General features: G+C 38.7%; 1 protein-coding gene and 1 non-coding gene across 2 annotated transcripts in view; one reads left to right on the top strand and one right to left on the bottom strand.

Moving 5' to 3' along the window:
• The window catches only part of FBXL17 (F-box and leucine rich repeat protein 17), a 152,492-nt gene that overhangs the window by 67,132 nt on the left and 68,884 nt on the right, over positions 1-16,476 (bottom strand). The window lies entirely within an intron of this gene.
• TRNAE-UUC (transfer RNA glutamic acid (anticodon UUC)) lies at positions 8,377-8,453 on the top strand. Its single transcript has one exon. It is a non-coding gene; the product is annotated as a tRNA-Glu (tRNA).

Below are 16,476 nucleotides of genomic sequence, written 5' to 3'. Positions count from 1 at the left end.
ATTTTAAAGTAAATCCTACCTAAAAATGAAAATGTCAAATTTTAGTCAAAGCTTGTTTCTCTTTCCATATGAGAAATAATTTTTTTCCTGATCTCATCCAACACCCAATCAGGAAAGGATTGGTGTACAGAGAACGTGATAATTATATAAGGAGTGTGTGTGTGTGTGTGTGTGTGTGTTTGCAGTTAACTGAAAGCAAAAATGTTTAAAAGCTTACAAGCAAAAAATCACAAAAGCAAATACAATTTCTATCTAACTTGAATCTAAAAGAAACTGGGGGGAAATAACTCACTTTTTAATATACGAAAGAGGAACAAGATGGCAACTTCAAAAAAAAAGAAGATGCAATGTGCTCTTTCTCAGGATAAATCAATCTAAGGATTAATCTGCATCCAGGTGAATAAGTCATTAACTATAAGTAAAAAATGAGAGTTGTCCCTAAGCAAATAGCAAGGTGCTGCAGGTTTCTCATGTCAATCTATACCACAAAATTGCAGTTAAACCCAGGAGTAAAACAGGTCAGTAAAGAATATGAGGTATAATATTGTCCAACAGCAAATGCTAGAATTCAAGGTACACCAAAAACACACAAGGCGCAAAGCCAATCTGTGAAACAAAACTAACAACCTAGTATGCTTTTCTTTAAGTCATTATTTTCTATACAAATTAAGTGCTATGAGACTAAGTTAAACCACTGGGGTAGGACTCTAGTAAACAAACAAGTTACAAAAGTCCCCAAGGTTTTTAACGCACAAAATTAATTATATGATTGTTTATATGCTTAGCATATAAATGCTGCAAGTCTTTTAAAGAAATCTGGCATTTCATTAATTATATCTAGAAAGAACTCTTTTAAAATTCCAAAGTATTAATATAATTATTTTACAGAGTAAGTGCTTTTTTCTTGCTTCACATATTTTTTAAAATAAAAATATAACATGGCAAACTATACATGAACTTAGCATGACGCAAATTGCCTCCTTGAATCAAAAGAATCTCCAATTTCGCATCCTCAGAAATACAGCTAAGACATTCCGGGAGAGAAAAAAGAACTTCACTATGCAAATTGATCTGGGTGCAGAATCTCCTTGCCCCTGGGCTAATGTTGCTAATATTAGAGCTGACCTCTCAAATTCTCAAATAATAATTTTCTACAAAAAAATAAAAATAAAAAATCTAACGTCTGGAAATTCCTAGAGTCAGCTGAATAGAAAACACTGAGTCACAGTTGAGCAAGTCTACCTGAGGCAGAAATAGAGCAATTGCGCTGTTGTTAACAGGAACCTGACATACAATTGGTCCATGCATTGCTTTGACAGATGGCAACACCAGAAGAGGCTTGTTTCTATCTGCAACTGTAATTCTGATTGAAGAGAAGAAGAGTTTCTGGCCTCCTTTACGTGAGAGCTAACACCTTAATAATCTGATATTAGAGTCCAGAGTAAAGGCATTTTGACATTGGAATGATGATTGTCAGCCTCTACTGTATAGGCAAACCAGGGAGGGGGGAGAGATGCTGAGAAAATGGCCTCTTTAAGTAAATGGAAAAAGTGGCTGACACATGGAACTGTCAGCAGTTCACGGTTTAAAAAACACACACTTGCAGCCTTAACGTTCAGGATGCCTCTCATATCCTCTCAGCTGGCATACCCAAAAGCCCAAAAGAATTCCAGAACGGGCTTTCTTCCACTGCTTCTACACAACCATCTAGTTTGGACATAATGCTAAAATCATGGTTTAGCATTATGTGCACAAACCTCAGGCTCATGCATTTCCCTTTTCCTGGTATAACCACAAGTTTCTGCTTCGATTTTCAATTAACTGTGGTCTGTTGTTATGTCTGAACCTGGGACTGTGGTTAATCTTAACAGTGGTCTTGGGAAATAAGTCAATATCGAAGTTGGCTTGTTTCCCTGAACAATAGTTAAGACTAAACAAAATTTCTTCAGGTCTGGACATAACAAATAACTGTGGTTAGTTGAAAATAAAAGAAAAACTTCTGACAGTCTCTTCATGGTCATACCAGAGGAGGAGACAGGAGGGAACAGCCCACAAACCTGAGATTCCTTCGTGTAACATTAAAGCAGAGTTTCAAATTACATCCAAATACAGCCAAAGACTACATTCAGATGATCTTCCAACAACAGTATGGAAGATTCGGAATAACCTCTATGCTTTTTCGGTCCTTTCTGCCACCTTCCCCATACACCTGTGACCATAGCTGCCAAGTTTTCCCTTTTCTCGCGAGGAAGCCTATTCAGCATAAGGGGAAATCCCTTAAAAAAAGGGATAACTTGGCAGCTATGCCTGTGACTGAAATACTTCCCAGTTTAATTGGACCATAATCTGCAACATTTTGATGCAACAGAGAAATATTATTTGATTAAACAAGGAGGTATATCCACACCTTACACTCAATTTTATTTGTACAAAATGCCTTAGAGTAAAGGGGGCAGGGATGACTGCTGATTATGTGCCAAGAGAGTCGGTCCCTTCTGCCCTATGCGGGCAAGTAATTCATTACTGCCACATGAAGGAGAGGCAGGGGGAACTAATGTACATAAAACTGATTTGTGACCCTCCAGAACATAGTTGGGGGATCATTTGAGTGCTGGGTAAGTGGCCTAGATGCATCTCAGAGAAACTAAAACTAAAATAAAATAATGCACATTGTGGAAAAAGAAACATATAGCTGTGGTTGCTTTATGTTTCGACCATGGCTGTTAGAGGGCTAAAAGAACCCACAAGCCGAAGCCAATTTAACTGTTAATAAAACTAATCGGCAATGAAAAGTAAGATATCAGGGGGTGAATAAGTGGTTTTCCAATGTCAAATGCTCCTAGATAGACTACAGAGTACACCAGGTGGAACAAAGCTGCATGCAATGCCTTTTTGTTACATGTCAACAATTCAGGTTTGTAAAAAATGGAAAGATGTTCCAGAACATACATTTTCAAGCATTTTAATTTATTTAAATAGCAATTACTACTAGTAAATCAAGCTCAAAACTAAGTTTCTAATATATTCCTTGTCTAAGTGCGGTAAATGGTCACAAAGAAGAAGAGTTTGGATATGATATCCCGCTTTATCACTACCCTAAGGAGTCTCAAAGTGGCTAACATTCCCTTCCTCCCCCACAACAAACACTCTGTGAGGTGGGTGGGGCTGAGAGACTTCAAAGAAGTGTGACTGGCTCAAGATCACCAGCAGCTGCATGTGGAGGAGCGGAGACTCAAACCCGGTTCACCAGATTATGAGTCTACCACTCTTAACCACTACACCACACTGTGTAGGTGAGACAGCTTTTCAGTTCGACAAAACTCTTCACCACACTGGATGTTTAAGCATAAAAAGAGAATTTGGGGGGAGGGGAATGTTACCAGACATTGTTAGTAGATTGTTACAGTCTTCAAAGGAAATGGGAAGGTGCTACATAAATCAGGTTAGACTGGTTTGCTGCCGCAAACCCACAAAACCCCCTCAAGTTGCTCCAAAGGAAAATATAAAACTCCTCAGTTATTTAGTTCTCTCTCTAGCACTAATTGGAACACCCAGTCCCTCAGAAGCACCAGCTAGTTTCCTTTTGCCTAATAGGAGGTTCTAGTTTTTAGGAAAAATAAAAATACAGCTGAGTAAATAACATATCCTGTTGTTTCACCGACTCCACACTGCCACAGACTTTCCTTCCAACAGGGGAGAATATAAAGGGGGTTGAAGGAAGATAAAGCCAAAGCAATGTGAGCGATGTGGTATTGGGTTTATTTAAACACCAAAAAAGCATTTCGTCTTTGAAGAACCCATTCATACAATATTCAGAGGTTACCTCAGGGTACTACAACCCCTATTTATGCAAAACGGGGATTATACAGGCCCTGTGAAGATGTTATTCTGCCCAATCTCCTGGACAGGGGTTCAGGCACTGTTATATGTGTAGCTTCCACAGTATTTCTTCAGACCCCTTACTTATCTAGTGGTCCTTCACTGGCCACTTTGTTTCTTCATGGGATTAGACCCTTTTGCCTGCAAGAGATAACCCTGCTTTTGTTTAAATGAACTTTAATTTCAAAATGAAGCAGAAGTGAAGCAAGCCTGTCGTCTTCGCAAGGACTACTGACAGGCTTTTAACTCTCCTAAGACACCCTTCCACCATACAAAACAAGAGAACAAAGTAAATTCTGGAATTGATAAGCCACCATAAGCGATTGTGTAAAACAGAATGCACACCAAGGCTCGACTAATATTTTCAGTCCGGTTTTGCGGCGGTGATTCACTAGCCATCGCCATTAATTCGCTTTCTTTTGCTTTTTGTTTCAAGGGAAAGCTTCGCTTTTCAAGGACACTCCGTCCGAACAACAGATTGACTTCTGATTTATTCTGAAATAAGCAGAAGCAGCACTGAAAACCGAAGAGGCATTGGAGACAGATGTGTCACAAAACATGAATACTATTGTAAAAATCCTTTTCACAGCCTTGATGCTAACTGCAAATAGCAATAAATTGTCTCACTACTTTTCAGTTGTAACTATATCTAGCATAAGAATTTGTTCTTGGGCCTTTTGATGTGAGCAGAGGAATGTTACCAAATAAAAGGGAGAGGGGCTATGTCATCCTTGCATCAAATGCTTGTTTCGGAGGCATATTTAAAAGCGGAGGAGGCATTCAAGGATCTCTTTAGAACTTTCCTTGAAATGTTTAATTATGAATGGATACCACAGCAAACAGACAAAGAAATTCAATGTGTGTACACAGACCTAATGTTAGCCAGCCAAGATTTAATTTCCAAAATGACACAGAGGCTGCTCACTGAACAATGCCTGTGTTTAGCTAATCATACTGAGACAGTACTTGTGCCAGCTCACTTAAGCCTTTTGCTCTTCCACTATTCATTACAACAGATATCAATATTCTTCAGTTCCTGCCAAGGTTGACACAGAGCTCATTCAGCATAAGCTGAATGTTAGGCGCAATCAAAGGAGTTCAAGGAAAACATGAAAAAGTGTTTTGTGTGCAGATTTCAGCCGCTGGCAGGGTGTGTTAATGTAGTACTATTTCCAGCTAATTCCACTCATTTAAAGAGTGCAGCTTTTCAACTAAATTGAGTTACCTCTGTTCTTGAGATGTTGTTATCACTAAATATTAGGAGGAAAAAACCTCCTTAAAGCTTGGATTCAAAAGTCCGTATTTACTTAAGCCAAACATTTTCTTCATACCAATCTACGCTAATACGTAACGGAAAAATTAATCCCTTTCTTAATAATCATAATATGGAAAGAAGAACAAATGTGATGTGAAAAATAACGTTAAAAGTGTATTACATACCACCACAGTGCATTAAAAAAACCCATTATTAGTAAGAACAAAAATTAAAAGGGAATCAGAAACAGGTAGTTAGAAGAATTTTGGAAAAGTTATCATGATTATTAATTATTTTAACAAACTGCACCCAGAATACCTTAATGGTACCTAGGTCCAAAATGAAAATTTAATCATGACTCATGTCCCATTGATTATAATATGACTGAAGTTTAACTAACTTATACTATCCACTATGTGGAAGAAAATGTTGAGTCTCATGTGACCTAGATAATCCACTCAACCAACTGATGATTATTGATTTAAGTATAAAGCAACATCGTAATAACCTCACAATTACAGCTCCAATCCTTTAACCAAAATAATAATTCTAAGAAAGGGTTTCATTCATATTGTCCAAAATCAGAATATTGTAATTCAGACTCCCTGCAATCAGAAAGGAGGACTATGCATATCCACCTGTTTATTTCTGTAGTTCTTCTATAGTGGCTTCTCCTAATAAACATCTGTCATCTGGCCTAAGTTTGCAGAATTTAAAAAGTGCTGAAATAAGAATCATAGGGAATGCTGAACTGTCAGGGTAGGTGGATATAATGCAGCAGTCACAACATGTAAGGCAGGCATGCTTGCTTTTCTGGCTTTGTGTTGGTGTCTATTGTTCTCTTCACCACCTCTTTTTGTCCATGAATGCTATATTACATTTATATTCTGCCTTTTCTCCTAAGAGCCAAAGGTGGTTCAAGCTCCTCCACTCTTTTGTTCTCACAACAACCCTGTAAAGTGGGCTAGGCTGAGAGCTGGTGACTGGCCAAAAGCAGTGGGCAAAATCAACAGGTTTAGTGAGTTTAAAATGAAAAGCTGCACATGACCAGAGGTTTAATTATTATTGATCATGTTTGGCAGACTTTTTTTTTTTTTGCTTTAAAACGAGTGGGGCGTTACAGTCAAAGCATGGAATGCAGGGGGAAGAATGCCTGCTTTTGTGGCTTTATATATATTTTAATATGTCTCTAAACTGAGTTTTCCATTTCCTCTTTTGGGGAGAGAAATCGGGTGGGGGCCAGCGTGTGGCCACTGCAATACTGGCCACATGACCCGGAAAGCTGTCTGTGGACAAGCACCGCCTCCCTTGGCCTTAAAGTGAGATGAGCAGTGCTACCCCATAGTGGCCTTAGACTGGACTTAACTGTCCACGGGTCCTTTACCTTTTACTTTGCTCTTAATCTCATTCACTTGTTAAAACTCTTTAAACACAAACTGATTCTTGCAATCAATTAAATTACAACTGAATCTTTACTTTCTTCCACTAGTTCAAGCAAATGAAGTTCACTTCACATGAAAAGAAATGCACACAATAATGTCCACAATCTGGATGTGCTCTGGCAGCTATGCGTTTGACAGTAAAAGGGCTGAAAGTGCTCACATTCAGCGAGCTGCTTTGTATGAAGTGAACTGAAACTTCCAACAAAGAGCTCTGAATAAGCACTCTGCCTGAAGGAACTTGTAGATTTTCAGAGGAACATAAAAAATATGAGCTCTCATCTCCCGAGTGAAGCATCACTGGAGGATGAAAGGGGAGGGAGATGTATAGAGCAGAAAGACAATAGGATAGACTGTATGGGCAATATTTGGAAAACGCACCTCGCCTACTTTGTGTTTATTTATTTTTTAGCTACAGTATTTATAAGCAGCCCTATAGCAAAGTTCTCAGGGTGGCTCACAACAAGAAACAAAAAAACTAAAATGTCAATTATTTTATAAAAATATATATAACTATAGTCTAAAAACTGTTGCAGAAATAATAATAAAAACATTTTAAGGCTAAATCATGCTAAATGACCTGGGAAAACAGAAAGGTTTTTTCCTGGTCTTGAAGACACCAAAATAGGCACCAGGCAAGCCTTCCTGAGAGGGAATTTCGCAGTCGGGGTTCTAGAACTGAAAAACCTAGAAGAGGTGGCACTTAGGCCTCCAAAGAAGATATCAATGAATTGAGCAAAGTGACCCCCTCAGGCATTCATGTCAAGAAGGGCCTTAAAGGTTGAATGCAGCACCTTGAACGAGACCCTAAACGGATCTGGAAGCCGGTGAAGATGATGAAACACTGGCATGATGGGTTCAGTCCAAATTAGCAGCCTTGTACCTTCATTCTGAACTAAAGAGAAATTTCTGGATTGTTTCAAAGGTTGTCCCAAGCAAAACACATTAGTGTATAGCAAACGGGAGGTTACCAGATTATGGATAACTGAAGCAAAGCTGGAATATACATGATCTAACCTTTTAAGAGATGCACTGAGCCGCAGGAAATCAACGGACATTCACCCATCCCAGTCTACAACCAGATCCTCTAAAAAGGCTTTTACTGGGGTGAGCAAACCACCTCACACCAGCTCTACGAATGACATTTCTCTTGTTTCATGTATATATCTAGAAGCACTGGAGCTAAAATAAAATCATGCAGTATTTCAAGCCACAACAGCTAAGGAATCAACCAGAAATCCCACAGCACCATGTTCTGGAATTGGCCTTCAAGGTACGAATGAAATGATTGGAAAGCAATATCCTCAGCACGCATCTTAGACAGTTTCTCAAAAAGAAACCATGGCCTATGCCTAGCATAGAAAACCCTTGACCTGTGGGCTGGTACTTGATTTTATCCAGATCAGATCTATAGAAACACACTTTTTCCTAAAAAATAAATAAAATAAGTTCTGGCAGGATTAGGATGGCCATACTGCTTTCTCTGTTGGGAGTCAAAATATAACAAACACATTTTACAATGGCATTCACTTTTCACCTACAAGGGAACAGCCGGTGTCTGTCTGCTAGCTCCATCAAATAGTATTCTGCTACCAGGAGAGCCCTGGAAGAAGTTGGGCCTACAAACTCAATAGCTCATGTCCTATGAATTTATGCCCTGCCATATTCCAAGGATAACATCACCACAATTTGTGATATCTAGGATCTTATGTAGTACATTGCAAATACAGATAGTGAGGGGGGAAAGGGGAATGCTGACTTGAGCAAAGAGCCCAACACCTAGCTCCAGACTGCGTTTGTACTACTCATTTCTTTGGCTCAGTCAGTAGAGCATGAGACTTTCAATCTCAGGGGCATGGGTTCAAGCCCCACATTGAGCAAAAGATTCCTGCATTGCAGGGGGTCGGACTAGATGACCCTCATGGTCCCTTCCAACTCTATTACCTTCCCTCTGCAAGCATTTAAGGCGCAGTGCCTGTCCAGGGGTGGAAGCCTATGGATTGCAGCCTGGGGTTTGTCTCCAGACCTAGGAAGTCACTAAAGAAGCATCCTCATTATACATCTGAACACAATTCTCAGAGTACTTGGATGTGTGAAGATTGTGATGTTTGCATGCTAATTTTGTGTGCAAATAACATTGTGTAAGTAGAGGAAGGGATCTTTGGAAATGCAGAGAGATATAGTAGTGACTTATCTAAGGTTATCCACTCTGTTTACAAGATGTAGCAACTGGTGTCTTGCATCCTATGAAGGTTAGCATTCCAAGATAGAAGTTGCTCATTCACAAATAATGTATCACACACATGGTTTCTTTGTACTATTTGTTAACAGTGTGGGAAAGCTTTTCCTTATTCTAATTTCTTTACTACTACTGTAATTGAACCAACAAAGCTAGTTCTGTGACATACTAGAATATGGGGTTTTTGTAAATGTAAAATAATTTGATGGTATTTTTTACCATTCTCATGGGAAAATAGCTTTCTCAATCTCATTGATGTAGATGTGCCAATTTATAAGAGTATAAAATTCTGAGTCTCTTCCTAAGCATCAATTATAACTTACACAGCTCCCTGAACAGCATTTAAAACACAAAGAACGGAAAACAATATTCTGTTTGCTGACAGCACAGAAAACTAGCTAACAGCTTCAGAAGTTGGTTTGCTATTAAATACTGTAAATATCCATCCCCCACAGGCCTGGTTGGTTCAGGAAACTGTCCCAGCTCTGTGCTTTTCAATCAAGTGGAAGTTGTTCTAATCTCATCCATGCAATGATTATACTAAGCCAGCACTTGTTAAAAGCTAAACATTGCATTAGAGTGGGTGGGTGAGATATAGGAAATGAAACTGTTCTTTCCTTAAAAAAAAAGCATAATCATTCATTCCCTTAATCATTCATTCCCTCCTTACAGTGTTTTTTCCCCCTTAAACATTCCTATTGTGACAGAACTGTCCATTAGAATTCATAGCAAATTAAACATGTATTTAAAATATTTATTTTAAAAGGGAAACAAATGATCTTAATTAATGAGCATAAAAGTAGCTACGCATGAACAGACTGGCAACAGGCAGGTTCCACTTTTGTGCAGGCAGAGGGAAAGGAAGGTGAAATAAGGTAAAATAGACCCAATGCCCGGTCACTGGATCACCAAGTAGCAATTGCACTGCATTTGGGCTGCCTTGGGTGGGTGTGATGGTGGAGCTGTGTCACTGGGTGCTGCAGTGGCAGCAGAAGATTGCCAAGTAATTATACTTAGTATGGCTGCATAAAGGCAAGCAGAGGGATAGTGTTGACGGATGCTATGAAATGTATTCTCACCATGCATGGTTCGTTGGCGGTCAGCTAACATTCAGCTGTAATATAAAAACAGTTATATACACAGGAGTGTTCCTCTACACACACCTGTATTCGTAGAAGACTGGAAGACCAAGGAGGAAGTCTTCTGAACAGCAGACCCTGAATGGATAAACAACGTCCCTAGAATATTTTTAATGCATGGATCATAAATGGTTATAATTCTTAGAGAAAGTGGAAATACTTTCTCTGTGCAGAAGTTCTGGAGATAGCACCAAAGAAAAGGAAATGTGTTTAATTATTTTATTTCAATATCTAAGTTACACCTTTGAAGAGATATGGTTGCCATAACTAAATTTCAAAAGACTGCCCATTTTTAAAGTGGTTGTATGTGAGTGATTTCCCCCCTGAAAGGGAATCAGACATATAATGCAAAGTAATTTTTTTGGCAGGTCTATATATCTATATAAACAATATGATATAAGCTCACCTAGCCTGGATATAATTTTTGCAACTATGCAAAAGAATTTCATTTACTGCTATTTCCTAGGTAAAATTTAAAAAAACAAAAACTCACTCTCAACCAAGCTGAAAGAAGAGGAAGGCATGTAGCTGGTTAACCACATTAGGGCACAAACTAATGGTCATTAAAACTCATGGATAGAAGAACATTTTCTCATAATTGAGAGATAAAAGGTTCATAATAGATTCTAGTGATATACAATCACCGGTTATGCCCAAACCTAGTTTCAAAGTAAGATAAAACATAAACATAATGGGCATACAGTAATAAATGCTCTTTTTCAGATAACACAAGATAACAGCATATGACTTATATTAAACAATACAAGTCTGACAAGATTTTAGTTTTTAAAAATCCCTTCAAAGGAAACTATTTTTAGCAAGGAAAAAAGGAATTGGGAAAGAACCTTCAAGCAGAAATTTGTTGCTTCTGAGAAAAAAAACCTTCAGTTTTCAAGGGTCTTTATTTGAGATGTTTTGACTTTAATTTCATGAGGATTTAAAAATAAAGGTTAATATGATCAAACAACAGTTTATATTCAAGTCATCTGAAGCTATGAAAGCAGAGAGCTTTTGCAAATCAAGCTTTATTATGCCAAGGAAGGAAGTCACAAAAATACGTGCTTGAGCCTAACTGTAGTTAAACCTTTATGGTGACCTTTTCTAGATAGTGCACTGATTGTGCAGCTCTGGTCACATCAATTGACCACCTTAATTTGCCTGGGTAGTTCACCCTATCACCTAGTTGCAAGCAGTTAGTATTACATTTCCCTTTTACTGCTTCCTGGCCTCCCTCCCAACAATCCCAGAAACTGATTATGTGTGGGCTATATACAGAGTCTAAAAAGACGCCAAGGGGAAAAGCAAAATGTTTCAAGTTTAGTGTATTGTGCTGTGAATGGCACAGAAGAGACGGAGGAGCATGTACTTCAGGCATCCCCAACCTTTGGCCCTCCAGATGTTTTGGACTACAATTCCCATCATCCCTGACAACTGGTCCTGTTAGCTAGGGATCATGGGAGTTGTAGGCCAAAACACCTGGAGGGCCACAGGTTGGGGATGCCTGATTTCGTAGTTAATTGTTATGATCAAATGCCAGCTCTATTTTCTGCATGTGGGTGGGGTATGTTTGCAGCCCCATTCTTATTTATCACAAAGCTAAGTGATTTTGGGGAACACCAAGCAACTATGCAGATCTTATGCCATGCATCTACGGGAAGATTTCAAAAGTAGCACACACAGATGCTCTACCTTCTAATGAATATTAATTTAGAGGATAATTAAATCATGTGCTCTCTACTGTGGAAAGCAACTGCACCAAAAAGAGGATGTGCTTAACCTTAAAACTGACCTTGGTGGTTGTCTGATACTTTTGGATGATGTACTAATACTTGTATCAAATGAAAGAGAATGTATGTTGTTATATAACACTGCTACAGGCCACTAGCCTAACTCCACTTACCTGGAAGTAGGCCCCACTTAATTCAATAGGACTTACTTCTGAGTAGACAAGGTTAGGATTGTCACTGATAATCAAGTACTGATCAGGATTGTCCATCAACAACTACTGCTCTGTTAAAAGGGCTTCATTTCTGTAACAGACATTAATAAGCCACATACATGGTTCTCTGCGCTCTTTCTCACAGTACCTTTTGCATCTTCATAATTTTGTTTCTTCTCTGTTGTATGAAATTAAGTATTCTTTCTATTAATAACTATAAAACCAGTAGATGGTGAAACTTCTGCTTGTCCTAACATGTTCTAGTATCATATTAATTTTAATACTGGTGATGAAATATCAATACTGCCCTCATTGTCAATGCTTCTGAGGCCCTGAATCTAATAGTAAAAGTGGTTTTTGTGAACCAGACAACTTTTCCAATGTATTTTATATTCACCCAGAGAGATTTGCAGTTCATCAACGCTATTTCACTGTTGAGAGCTCCCCCTGCTGATCAATGTGACTTCTTTCCAGTGCTGGCTTGTGTTTTATGGGAAAGCCACCCACCTATGTGACATCAGGCATATATAGCATTTCACATGCAGCATGTTCCCATGTTTCATTAAACAAGTGAAAAATAATTTCCTACGGACCTACAAAGAATGCATTAAGTGTTTCAGATGCCTGCCTAAAATAAATTAAGAACTCAATATTCCAACAAGCATGCACAGTTAACACAACTCTATATGAAATGTCAGGCTTAGCATTATTGTTCATTGATACATTTTTCTAAATTTCAAATTTTGGGATAGAAAAATTACTCCTACAGCCAACGACAGCTTCACAGAATGGCCGGAGGTGAGAAAACCTACAATCAAAAGTTACAATGTAACTTTTAAATGAATACTGTATTTGTAAGAAAACAGCCAAGTCAGATGTAAAATTATTTGGGTGCCAGACAACATACATATGTGTGTGTGTGCATGTGTGTAACATATGTTGTACATGTTTGTGCATAACCTGTACGAGCCCACCCACAAACTGCCCAGGAATCCTAACCTGAGCCAATAGTCTGCTTCCTGAACCAAATCCTACTTATGACAGAAGACCTGGAATACTTTATGAACAGAGATCTCAGTTTCCTCATGGCTGGCAGGATCATATGCCCACACTGATAATCTAGCTCTATGGATTCTATCCAAAGCAAGAAACAAAATTTCTGACTGGCTTTTCCCATAAATTATAGCTACCTATGACAATTCTGCTGGTGCTATTGGTATTCCGTTATAAGACAAGACCAAACCTTTCTGCCACTTTTTGAATACTCCCGGGCACTCCCAGAACTGTCTGTATCCCCACCAAGAGGTGTTTGTAGGGGAGCTAACTCTTTTAAGAGCCAGATTTAGGTAGTTTAAACAGACAGACTGTGTTTTACTCAACAGGAGAATGTAAAAGTCACCACTAGCATAGCCCCAAGGAAGGAACATTTCTCAGCCACATATGTGGTAGGTAATATGATTTGAACATACCAAAATTGCTTGAAACATAACTCTTTGTGAAAGTCCCCTAGCTAGCCTAAGATAGCCAAACACCACTCCACTTCAAATTTATTCATAGCCAAAAAAAGGTAAACAAAACAAAGCAGCAGCAGCAGCAAAGTTGATCTCCAATTCCTTTATGTTTTTCAGGTACATTCCAAGTATGTTCTCTCAAACATTTGGAATAACTCACGACATCCAGCTTGATATAGACTTTCGTGATCATTTCTTTCAATTCCAGGTTAGAATAATCTGACTACAATCACACTGCATAATTATTAACATGGGCAATCACATCTTATATAGACTGCAGAGGCCTGCAGTGAAAGTTCAGGTGGCCTGTTGTGTACCCATATCTAAAAGTATACATTGTGCACTGTGAAGAAAGAGAGGCAGTAAATTATCATGTTAACTGTTTTTAAATGTTTGTATGTATTGATTGAAATAAAACATCCAAATTATATCTTTCATGCAAGTCTTATCACTTCTATAATTGGCACTCAAACTGTAAAAAGCCACATACTAGTTATAATTACTCTGCACACCATTTTTGCTTCCTTTGTAATCTTTTTGCAAACAGTAATTTTTCAAAGACTGTTTGGAGATTTTCCCCACTTGCAACTCCCAGCAGCAGGTGAATTTAAAAGGAATTTAATGAGCTAAATCTGTAGCCATGCCCAGAATGATAAGGTGAAACTGTGAAATAATTTGTGTCTAAAACTTACAGATGCTCCATTTTATGTTTTCTTTTTTTAAAAAAAAGTCAGCTCAATCCACAGTCTTTCAACCCTCCAGAGATTAAATCCACAAAATAGCAGGCTATTATAACTATGAGCTTTTTTTTATTACAATTAGCTAATTACTTTTATCTACACAGTTTACATAAATAACACTAATTGCAGTCTTTTGGAAAGTAATTGCAAGTTTAGAAATATGTTAAAAACCTAAAAAACATTTAATGAATGTTTTTCTTTTGTTTTTTTCAGGCATTGTTTTTTTCAAATAAATAAAACCAAAATTAAAAGTAGGAACAAATGCTCACAAATTCACATTACTTCCTGTTTTTTTTTTAAATAGATGTTGCAACTGGTCTGATACAGGACCAAGGTTCTGAAAGTTGTGTATATATCTCACGATGCTATTTGAGAAGATAACTGATATAATAAAGACTTAAAAGGTAAGTGATGGGCAACACATATGTGAAAGTAATGTAACAAATATTTCTCAAAAGATTGACCTAAAGCAACCTTAATTATAAGACTCATAAATGTATGCTTTAGGCACTGATTAACCTCAAATTCAGGTTCATAATGTATCTGTGTAATTATTATAAAAGCCTTAAGGACACTAATGGACCATTAAACTGATCGTGGTTTTTTTAAACATATTGTTTAATACGCCTCTAATGACTTATAAAAAGAAATTGGCAGTTAGATATGAATAACCTCATTTTTTAAGAGATTACAAGTTGGAGTCAACAAAATGAAATGCATTCTTAATATTTCATCCATTTTTGTGTGTGTGTGTGTGAAATCTTGCGTAAGTACCCCAAGGCTGTTGTGTGAGGGTTGGTTTTTCTTTAATCCCCACACCCACTAGTTCAATGAGTTATGCAAGCCATAATTCATTGTGCTTAAATTCTCTACTAATGGGCTCTCCTCCAGTCAACCTTTCCTTAAACCAGGGGTGTCAAACTCAAATTCATCGGGGGCCGCATCAGCAGTTTGGTCACCCTCAAAGGGCCGGTTGTATCTGTAGGACTATGTGTCCACTCTTTATTATCATAAATTATTGTCACTGCATTCAATTATTACTGTTTTTTGTAATAATGTAAGTAATAACTAACATAGTCAGAATAATGGCAAGTAGATATTCAAATGTACAATTATTGTACAATTTATTGAAAAATGATTTTTGGTAACTGCACTGGGTGGTGGAGGCTCGCTAGGGTTTCATGCAGGACCTTTGCAGAGCTACTAGTACCTGGAGATGCTGGGGTCCTTCTGCATGCAGGACAGATGTTCTGCCAGTGAGCCACCACCCTTCACCAAAGGGACTGGCTGAGGTTGACTCACTGAAGCTGCTCTCCTGGCTCCAGGGTTTAAGGGCCAGAAGTATAAAGCAGCATCCTATGTTTCTGAGGAGAGGGAGAGGGAGGGGAGGGGAGGGGAGGAAGGAAGGAAGAAAGAAAAGAGGGAGTGGGAGGGAGAGAGGAAGGAAGGAAGGAAAGAGGGGAGAGAAAGAAGAGTAGGAAATAAGGAAGAGAAGAGGAAAGAAAAAGAAAGAGGGAGAGAAGACGGAAAGGGGGAAAGAAGGAAGGAAGTAGAGGGAAAGAAAGGATAAGAATGAGGGAGAGGAAGAAAGTTGGGAAGGAAGGAAGGAAGGAAGGAAGGAAGAAAAGAGGGAGCAGGAGGGAGAGAGGAAGGAAAGAGGTGAGAGAAAGAAGAGTAGGAAAGAAGGAATAAAGAAGGAAAGAAAAAGAAAGAGGGAGAGAAGACAGAGATAAAGAAGGAAGGAGAGGGAAAGAAAGAAAAAGAACGAGAGAGAGGAAGGAAGAAAGGGAAGGGGGGGTCACCGCCTTGATTCAGCGCCAGAAAAGAGTGCGAAGGGACCCAGGGGCAAAAAGCATTTCCCCGGCCCCAGCTGTTTGTCGGCGCTTTGTTGGCACGGCGTTTCAGCAGCAAGGTCCCACTGCTGGGTCCCACTGGCTGGGGCGCTCGGCGGGCCACATGATGAGGTCTGGCGGGCCGGATTTGGCCCCCGGGCCTTGTGTTTGACACCCGTGCCTTAAACCATCGACATGAGTAACCAGAGTGCAGGTGATCTTAGATGAATGTGTGCTGAGGAGAGGACACATAATTAATCAGAGAGGAGCAACCCCACTGCTCAGTTAGCCACACAAACTTACCCCTGGGTTGAACAGCATCTGGGTAAATCTGCCATCAGCATTTCTGACCCTGCAACATGAGAAACATGCTGGTGGTCTTGAGCAGGTGATTTTTTTTTTTATGGTTAATATTTATATTAAATGGAGTCCCACATAGGGGTATATGATTCTAATGCATTTTCTTTAGGAACAACCCAAAACTTTATTTTTATCACGGGACA

Source organism: Zootoca vivipara, chromosome 10, assembly GCF_965207765.1.
Source record: "Zootoca vivipara chromosome 10, rZooViv2.hap1.1, whole genome shotgun sequence".
Lineage (NCBI taxonomy): Eukaryota > Metazoa > Chordata > Lepidosauria > Squamata > Lacertidae > Zootoca > Zootoca vivipara.
The sequence above is the reverse complement of the archived record's forward strand: the minus strand, read 5'-3'. Positions and strand labels throughout refer to the sequence as shown.